This window comes from Astyanax mexicanus, chromosome 23 (assembly GCF_023375975.1).
Source record: "Astyanax mexicanus isolate ESR-SI-001 chromosome 23, AstMex3_surface, whole genome shotgun sequence".
In the NCBI taxonomy this organism is placed as follows: domain Eukaryota; kingdom Metazoa; phylum Chordata; class Actinopteri; order Characiformes; family Acestrorhamphidae; genus Astyanax; species Astyanax mexicanus.
In genome coordinates this window covers 19,028,905-19,039,195 of record NC_064430.1, presented here as the reverse complement: position 1 = coordinate 19,039,195, position 10,291 = coordinate 19,028,905, and positions in this window count along the sequence as shown.

The following is a 10,291-nucleotide window of genomic DNA, read 5'->3' as shown; positions in this document are numbered from 1 at the left end:
TTATTTTTGTTTCAGTAATTTTAAGTACCATGTTTGGAAGCTGTACATTAGCCTGGCTAGCTCTCACTAGGCACTGTAGCAGTGTTTTAACCTTCCTCCACATGTTTGGAAGCTGGCATTTAGCCTGGCAAGCTCCTATTGTAAGGTGTTACTTTATAAAACTACCTCCATCATGTTTGGAAGCTAATGTAGCTAACCAGTATTTTATACCCCACCAATTAGCATTAAAGACTTAAAGGCTAATGTAGATGTAGCTAGAAGTGTTTACCCAGCAAATTAGCAATTGAGCTATGAGGCTAATATAGCAAATTAGTGTTAGATCTTATTTATTAGTGTTATAGTTGACCAATTAGCAATTAAGATAAAGTCTAATGTGGCTAAAAAGTAATAAAAGCTCATGTAAAACAGTCATTCACCATTATTAGCCAGTATTATGTTTAAATTGGCAACGTCTTGTCAAGCCACTAGGTGGCATTCGATAATATGCAAGGAAAACATATGATACATTTATATATACTAACATACCACACCACTAGATGTATTTGTGTATAAAACTACCTCCACCATGTTTGAAAGCTGTACTTAAACCTGGTTAGCTTTTACTAGTCACTGTAGCTGTGTTTGAACGTCCCTCCACCATGTTTGAAACTTATGATTTATTCAAATTTAAGCACTACCACTATGATCAGGAGATTGCCGGTTCGAATCCTGTGAATGTAGTTTGCCCTCAGCTGCCGGAGCCCTGAGAGAGCACAAATTGCCTTTCTCTTCCTGGGTGGGTAGATGGCGCTGTTTCCCCTCGTCTCTCCAAAGGGTGATGTCGATCAGCACAAGGCTGCGTCTGTGAACTGGTGTATCAGAACCGAGTCGCTGCCATTTCCTCCGAATGCTCTGTAATGCTGCATCAGCAGCAGTTTGAAAAGAGGAGGACTGACTTCACATGTATTGGAGGAGGTATGTGATAGTCTTCACCCTCCTGGTGTTTGGGCACTACTAGTGAAGGGGGGGGTCCTAATGAGTGTTGGAGCATCTCTAGCTAAAAGCGTCCATTATTTTGTAGCTACATTATCCTCATAGCTCAGCTAATCGCCCACATTTAGTTAAATAGGAAAAAGAGTGTAGTTTTGTGCTGAACTTCTCCTTTAAAGCTGAACGACCCCGCTGTCCTCACTGTTTTAATTAGGCCAATAAAAAGCTGGGAGATAATGCGCTCACACCCGTCCCCCAGAACACTTGAGAGTGTCATTATGAGCTGTATTTAAGCGTCCGCCTCCCGCTCACTGCCCCTCTCCGAGCGGTTAAGTGTGTGGGTGCATTAGCAGCTTCTCCAGCAGCGCCCGACCTCCGTCCTAACCCTGCACTCCCAGAGCCGGATGAGTGCCTGGAACCAGCGTGAGTTTGAGGAGGCTTTTTATTCACGCCTTCGTCACGAGCCGCAGTTTGTTATGACAGCTCAACTTACGCAGAGTACACACACACAGAGAAAAGAACCGAGGTTCAGACCTTACAGTTTAAAACACACAAACATACAGCTACACTCACTGGCCACTTTATTAGAAACACCTATACGCACCTACTCTTACAGTGTTTCATCACTGGCCACTTTATTAGAAACACCTATACCTACCTACTCTTGTGCTTTATCACTGGCCACTTTATTAGAAACACCTATACCTACATACTCTTGTGCTTCATCACTGGCCACTTTATTAGAAACACCTATACCTACCTACCTACTCTTACAGTGTTTAATCACTGGCCACTTTATTAGAAACACCTATACCTACCTACTCTTGTGCTTTATCACTGGCCACTTTATTAGAAACACCTATACCTACCTACTCTTGTGCTTCATCATTGGCCATTTTATTAGAAACACCTATACCTACCTATTCTTACAGTGTTTCATCACTGGCCACTTTATTAGAAACACCTTTACATACCTACCCTTGTGCTTCATCACTGGCCACTTTATTAGAAACACCTATACCTACCTACCTACTCTTGTGCTTCATCCCTGGCCACTTTATTTGAAACACCTATACCTACCTACTCTTGTGCTTCATCATTCTCCACTTTATTAGAAACACCTATACCTACCTATTCTTACAGTGTTTCATCACTGGCCACTTTATTAGAAACACCTTTACATACCTACCCCTGTGCTTCATCACTGGCCACTTTATTAGAAACACCTATATCTACCTACTCTTACAGTGTTTTATCACTGGCCCCTTTATTAGAAACACCTATACCTACCTACTCCTGTGTTTCATCACTGACTGACATGTTTTACACAAAATAGATGGAAAAGAAATAGTGAAGAGGAATAAGGGGATAAAGTAGGTAGGTATAGGTGTTTCTAATAAAGTGTCCGCGGAGTGTGGGCTGAGCAGGGAAGGTCCGTCACAGATTAAAGAGGAAACTGAGATGGATTAGAGCCGCTCTCTCGTGACCGAACTGTAAATAATGGCGTGATTCAGAGCCGTCATGGTTTTTTAAGCTTCTGATTTGACCTCATTCATTTCTGTGTTGGTTATTGGTAGGGAGTGCACATCGATTAGCTGCTTGAACTGAAGTGCAAAGTCAATATCCTGTTAAGTACACTGTAAAGGTGGCGCTTCTGCTGTGTTTATCTTTTTGTGGGGATCTGGAAGATAGGAACGTGAACTTGTTGACAGTGGTTCAGTATCAGAAAAAAACATATTGCTATTAATAGCTATGCAATGACACAGCACAGGAATATGCTTTAAAGTCTTTCTTTATTTTCTCTTTTTAAATGAGTCACTCAAGTTGTATTTGCATGCTGCACATGTACAACTATTGGTCTATGTCCATTGCCTGCATTAGCCAATAAAAGGACATAGAATAAACGCGAATCAGGAAAAGCCCCCAGATGGATGACATCCATTGTAAAAAAATAAAAATAAAAAATAAAAATTAAGGAAAATTGACATTTAATTAAATTGTAGTTGACTTAGATTTGCAGATACAGTATATGGAATTGTTCATGATTTTCTAGTTCTGTTTCAAACATTGATCAATTTTCTGCAAATATTTTATTCACCATGATATTTAATAATGACAGGGTAGACTAAAGCTTTACTCTAGTAAGCTAAATGTGTCTTTAGTTGTTTAAAACTAAAACAGTATGAATGCTGTGATTTCACTGATGTCATTAGTTACTTTCTTAAAGGGGTGGGGTTAAAACAGCTTGATATTTTTATTAAAATAATTCAATTGTCCAAATTATTAATAATTGTAATATTTAACCTCTTAAAAGAGTCATCTCAACCAATCAGCTCAACCAGGCAGCATAACAGACATGTCAAAGCACAGTATATAGAACTATATTAAACATATAAAATGTTTCTTTAAAGTGAAAGTGTTCTTTAAAATGTCTCTGTTTATAATAATGTGTTTATTCAGAGTAAATCTTGAAAAGTAAAATAACTATGCAGCAGACACAAAAGGCTCAATACTGTTTATTGAAATTGACCCCAGTGTGGAGAAGTTTGTCTGGTTTCCACTTAAAACATGATAAAAACTGTAAAACATTAAACGTGTGAAATCTGTCTGTTCCCGCTCTGAGGCCGCTGATGGACTTGATGAAGAGGAACTGGATTTGAGTGTCAGCGCTGTTCTTTTTTTGAGTCGTGACTTTATTATAATTCCAAGGTGACCTCACAGCTAAATTAGAGTGGGATAAAATTGTGAAGAGCAGCAGTCAGGACAAAGGGGAACTTTTAGCACCTGCTATACTTGCAGTGCTTTATTAAAGAGCCATATATGGTAGACCTTCTGTTGGACGGGCCAGTGAAGGTGTTTGAAGGGTAATTCCACCATTTTTTCATAATTTTTCTTTCACGTTACAAATATACATGATGACTAAAAAAGATGCACCAGTAAAGAGCTGTTGGAATTGAGTTTGACTTATATATACAGCTCTGGAAACAGTTCTCCTGTTTCTGGATCAGTTTATCTGATTTTGCTATTTATATGAATATGTTAAATGAGTAAATTGAACATTGTTGTAAATTGTTTTATTTTATAAACAACAGACAACATTTCTCCCAAAATCCAAATAAAAATATTGTCATTTAGAGCATTTCAGAAAATGAATTCAGAAATCAGTATTTGGTGGAATAATCCTGGTTTTTACTCACAGTTTTTTATGCATCTTGCCATTTTCTCCTCCACCAGTCTTACACACTGCTTTTGAATAACTTTATGTCACTCCTGGTGCATAAATTCAAGCAGTTTAATTTGGTTTGATGAGTGATGATCCATCTTCCCCTTGTTTACATTCCAGAGGTTTTAAATGTATTAAAATCAAGGAAACTTATCATTTTTAGGAGGTCCCTTTTTTCCCAGATATGTAATAAGGATGATATACGCATGTAATTACAAAATTCGGGTAAAAGGCTATGTTCATTTGGGGAAAACTGTAGGCTCTAGGACCACATAGAGCCACCATTATTTTATATACAAGATACTTGTACTTGCCCACAGATGTTACAGATAGGCCTGTAGACTTAGACTGTAGTTTGCCAAGGCTGTTCCCATAAATGATTGATGCATAATATCTTGTGACCAGTCAGGCCAAGGAAGTGTTGCAATATGATGAAACCATTCCTAGGAAACCTGTGCTGTGTGTGGGTGAGCATTATCCTGCTGAAAAATGTCATTTAGAACCCTGCTAAATTTTTTGAGCAGTTAGTAGTGTCCCTCATTACGCTATTAGAGGTGACTGACTGGCGTCCTCAATGTCTTTCTAGATCATCACATCAGCAATTAGATCAGTATGTCACTCACTTCTCTTACTCTGAACACGGCGAGTTGGTTTATTGCCAATAGGAGCTAAAATTTTGTCTCATCTGACTACAGCACCTTCTCCCTAACTGTTTTTTAGAATCACCCAGGTGTTCATTGGCAACATTACGTGCAATTTTAAGTTTCCCTTAAAAGTATAGACTGTTCATGTCTTTGTCAGTGGACGAACTTACAAAATCAGCAATGCATCAAATAATTATTTCCTTCTCAATCTATATCTACATTTACATTTACATTTATGGTATTTAGCAGACGCCCTTATCCAGAGCGACTTACAACAGTGCTTCAAAGTTACTTAAGATACCCAAAGCTAGTTTGTAGACTAGGATCAAGAGATACATAGAGCTTAATCATGTTAAGAACCCTAGGAACCTTTTTTTTATTTTTTATTTTTTATTAGTTTAGGAACTCTTTGAAAAGATGTGTCTTCAGTCGACGTTTGAAGACCGTGAGTGACTCTGCTGTTCTGACATCCAGTGGAAGTTCATTCCACCACCTTGGTGCCAGCACAGAGAAGAGTCTGGATGTTTGTTTTCTGTGTGTTTTGAGTGATGGAGGTTCGAGCCGAGCCGTACTGGAAGCTCTAAGAGCTCTTGGTGCAGATCTGGCTTTGACCATCGCCATCAGGTATGAAGGTGCTGGTCCGTTTTTTGCCTTGTAGGCCAGCGTCAGGGTTTTGAATCGGATGCGGGCGGCAACAGGAAGCCAGTGGAGGGAACGCAGCAAAGGAGTCACATGACTGAACTTCGGAAGATTGAAGACGAGTCGTGCTGCCGCGTTCTGAATTAACTGTAGTGGTTTGGTGGCTCGCAGTGGAAGACCAGCCAGTAGAGAGTTGCAGTAGTCAAGTCTTGAGATGACAAGAGACTGCACAAGCACCTGAGTGGCATCTATAGGTTCATTTATTATAAGGATCGTCTAGATACTATCTATAGGTTCATTTATTATAAGGATCGTCTAGATACTTTTGGACACATAGTGTTTCACACGTGTGATATTTGTGAACAGCCTCTTTCCAAATGAAGCAGGACATGTTTTAATGAGTGCTGATGAATGGATCTGTGTGTAAATGCAAAAATGCTCACGCTGCCAACGTGTTTGTATCCGAGCCAGCGCTGATTTTCCAGAATAGAGAATAAAATATGCAGTGTGTCGGCCTGAGCGTGAGGAAATGGCCGTATGAATCTCCTCGGCTCTCCTTTTCCCCTCCATTCTTCCTCCAACACATCTACTCTCAGTCTGTTCAGTATGTGCAGTGTGTGTTTTAGCAGATCTTTAAGAATGTCTACATTCACTACGCAGCGTTGGACTGTGCACTGCATGAAGACGAACCTGAAAGGCCAAATAGAATCACCACAGCTTCCAAATCACTTCCTTTATTCAGTTCTGTTCACACTGAAACACACACACACACACACACACTCGCTCATCACCCATCTGCTCCAGGGAGGCTCTCAGAGGAAACACATGAACTGTTTGCCTGCTGATACACTAAAATAAAATGTGTTAAAAATGATTTGAAAGTCTTGGTTTTTGACTCTGAGTGGTCCTGCAGACTAAGGCGACGCCACTATGATCAGGAAATTTGCTGGTTCGAATCCTGTTCATGTATCTCGCCATCAGCTGTCAGAGCCCCGAGAGAGCACAATCGGCCTTGTTCTCTCTGGGTGGGTAGATGGTGCTCTTTCCCCTCATCACTCCAAAGGGTGATGTGGATCAGCACAAAGCCGCATCTGTGAGCTGATGTATCAGAACCGAGTCGATGTGCTTTCCTCCAAGCGCGCTGTGATGCTACTCGGAAATGCTGCATCAGCAGCAGTTCAAAAAGAGGCGGTGGCTGACTTCACATGTGTTGGAGTCCTAATATTGTAATCATAATGAGTGAGTTAGGTAATTGTCTTTGGAAATTGAGGAGAAATGTAATAAAAACTAGAGGAAAAAAAATCTGTCTTGATTCGCACTTAACTACATTACATCACATTGCATTTAGCGGACACTTTTATCCAAAGTGACTTCAAAAAATTAATTATGTATATTAGCAATAGAGGACATAGAATTTCAAGGCAAAATCATTTTTGACAGGGCCAAAGGAGGCCAAGGTGAATTGTGGGATAGAGGAGGAAAGGAGGGGGAGCAGTTAATGAGGTTAAAAGTAATACAAAGCCTTTGTCTTGACTCACTCTCAGCTACTACAAAGTGTCAGGTTTGACCCAGACTCAACTACTAAAAAGTCTCAGTCTAGACCCAGATTCAGCTACTACAAAGTCTCAGTTTTGACCCAGATTCAGCTACTAAAAGTCTCAGTTTTGACCTTGATTCAGCTACTACAGAGTCTCAGTCTTGACTCACTCTCAGCTACTACAGAGTCTCAGTCTTGACTCAGACTCAGCTACTACAGAGTCTCAGTTTTGACTCACTTTCAACTACTACAAAGTCTTAGTCTTGATTCAGACTCAACTACTACAAAGTCTTAGTCCTCACTCAGACTCAACTACTACAAAGTTTCCGTCTTGACTCAGACTCAACCACTAAAAAGTCTCAGTCTTGACCCGGATTCAGCTACTAAAAAGTCTCAGTTTTGACCCAGACTCAACTACTAAAAAGTGTCAGTCTTGACCCGGATTCAACTACTAAAAAGTTTCAGTTTTGACCCAGACTCAGCTACTACAACATCTCAGTCTTGACTCGGAATCAGCTACTCCAAAGTCTCAGTCTTGATTCAGACTGGACTTCTACAAAGTCTCAGTCTTGACTTGGGCTCAACTACTACAAAGCCTCAGTCTTAACTTAGATTCAGATACTACAAAGTACCAGTCTTAGCTCGGATTCAGATACTACAAAGTCTCAGTCTTAGCTTGGATTCAGATACTACAAAGTCTCAGTCTTAGCTCGGATTCAGATACTACAAAGTATCAGTCTTAGCTCGGATTCAGATACTACAAAGTATCAGTCTTAGCTCGGATTCAGATACTACAAAGTCTCAGTCTTAGCTTGGATTCAGATACTACAAAGTATCAGTCTTAGCTCGGATTCAGATACTACAAAGTCTCAGTCTTAGCTCGGATTCAGATACTACAAAGTCTCAGTCTTAGCTTGGATTCAGATACTACAAAGTATCAGTCTTAGCTTGGATTCAAATACTACAAAGTCTCAGTCTTGACTCAGACTGAACCTTTACAAAGTCTCAGTCTTGACTTGGGCTCAACTACTACAAAGTTTTAGTCTTAACTTAGATTCAGATACTACAAAGTATCAGTCTTAGCTCAGATTCAGATACTACAAAGTCTCAGTCTTAGCTCAGATTCAGATACCACAAAGTCTCAGTCTTAGCTCAGATTCAGATACTACAAAGTATCAGTCTTAGCTCGGATTCAGATACTACAAAGTATCAGTCTTAGCTTGGACTCAGACACTACAAAGTCTCAGTCTTGACTCAGACTCAGCTACTACTTTCGTTGACCTGGAGTTGACAAAAGGTTCAAAGACTTGACTCATATAAAGGCCCAGCCTTGACTTGAGTCCCACAAAGTCTTAGGCTTGACCAATACAAAATCTCAGTCTTGACTTGAACTCTAGTGCTAGAAAGTCTCGCTCTTGACATTTTTACTACAAAGTCTTGAACATGACCTGAACTTGCACAAAGTCTTAGCTTAACTTGGTTACTGCAAATTATTGGTCTTTACTCAAACTCATCTTCTACAAAGTGCCAGTTTGTTTTTGCTCAGACACCACTACCAGAAAGTTTTGATCGTTTTAGGACTCAGCTTGCCTCCTACAAAGGTCCACCCAAGACTTGAATCCTGCAAAGCCTTGGTTTTGGTCTGGACTTGGACTTGACGACTACAAAATCTTAGTCTCATCTAGTACAAAGTTTCTGTCTTGACTCAGACTCTAATGCTAGGAAAGCCTCAATCTTGACTATGACTTGTTTACGACAAACTTTCGGCCAGGGCCCAAACTTGACTCAAAGTCTTGGTTTTGACTTGGACTTTTTACTGCACATTTGAAGTCTTTAGGTCTCTACTTTAAGTCCTGGTTTATTCTGACTCAAAGTCTTGACATTTTCTAGCCTCCTACAAAGGTCCAGCCTTGAAATGAATCCTATGTCTCTTGACATATCTTTTACAAAGTCTTGGTCTTGACTTCAGCTTATCTACTACACTTGGTCATGACTTGGACTTGACCACTACAAGATCTCAGCTTTGACTTTAACATGTACGAGTACAAAATATGTGTCTTGCTTTATCTACTACAAAGTCTTGGTCATGACTTGAGAGCTTGACTACTAAAAAGCCTTGGTCTTAAAATTTGGACTTACTACAAAGAGTTTCTTATTGGTGAAAATGTAATGTCTTCCAAATCACTCTTTGGAGATTTCACGGCAGTCAGATGTAAACATAAATAAGCATATATTACAGTCACAGCCCGAGTCTGAGGTCATCTGCTACCCCTGAGCTGTGTTTGCTGTACTGAAACACTCCACTCGGTAGAGGTGCGAGACGCCGCCTACATCAGCCTGCGGAACCCATACGGTGAGGTTGGCAGCTCGCCTGCAGTCAGAAATTTCGGCGCCTTTTTTTCGCTTTGCATCCAGCGATTCTTAGCACTTGATTATGCAGGTCTAATTAAAGCAATTCAGGCTAAGTAAGATGTTCTTCACGAAGAACTGAGTTGGAATACTTGAACAGAACAGCAAACAAGGCTTTATTGATTTTTGGTTTGTTTTGTTTCGCTTGACTGGGTTGTTTTTCGGGTTGTTTTTTCTTTCTTTCGGCGGAACCTGTTATGCGCTATCGTCATGAAGTATCACACTTCTTTCTCTCCGGCGTCTTTGGCAAGCTGGACTCTGAGAGGGGAGACATCTGGCCGCTCAATAAACCCAATGTGTTTTTAGCGTGAGGGGCCTAAACAGGCTTAGTTAAAGAGCTGCCTTTCCTTCAGACTTCTCAACACTGAGCACAATATCTGTTCCATCTATTCCATCCATTCAGTCGATCTGGTTTATTCTTTCTTAACAGAGACTCTTAAAAAAGCGCCTCTAACCCCGGCTGGCAGTTCTGCTCTGGATTCACCGAACAGCTGTGAACTAAAGCCGATTTGCGCTCACTAATCGTAAATCAGCTCAATCATTTCATTTCCACGTCTAAAAGAATCCTGCAGGAAGAAACTCGATTAAGAAGCTCTTAAATATGCAACCGGAATCTCAGTCCAGTACTTACATCCAACAAAACGGCTATTCAGATCATATCAGTTCAGTTTTAATTCAATTGTGAGCGGAGTTGTTGTGCAGGTGTTTCTAATCATGGCCAAAATCAAACTGCTGTACTTATTGAATTCATTTTAAGTTAACATCAACTGTTTACATAGACTTAATGCTACAGAAGTTTGGGATAACCTAATTTCATTGAGACAAACTAACACACTCAACGTTTCTAATCATTTCAGAGAGTTATGGTTT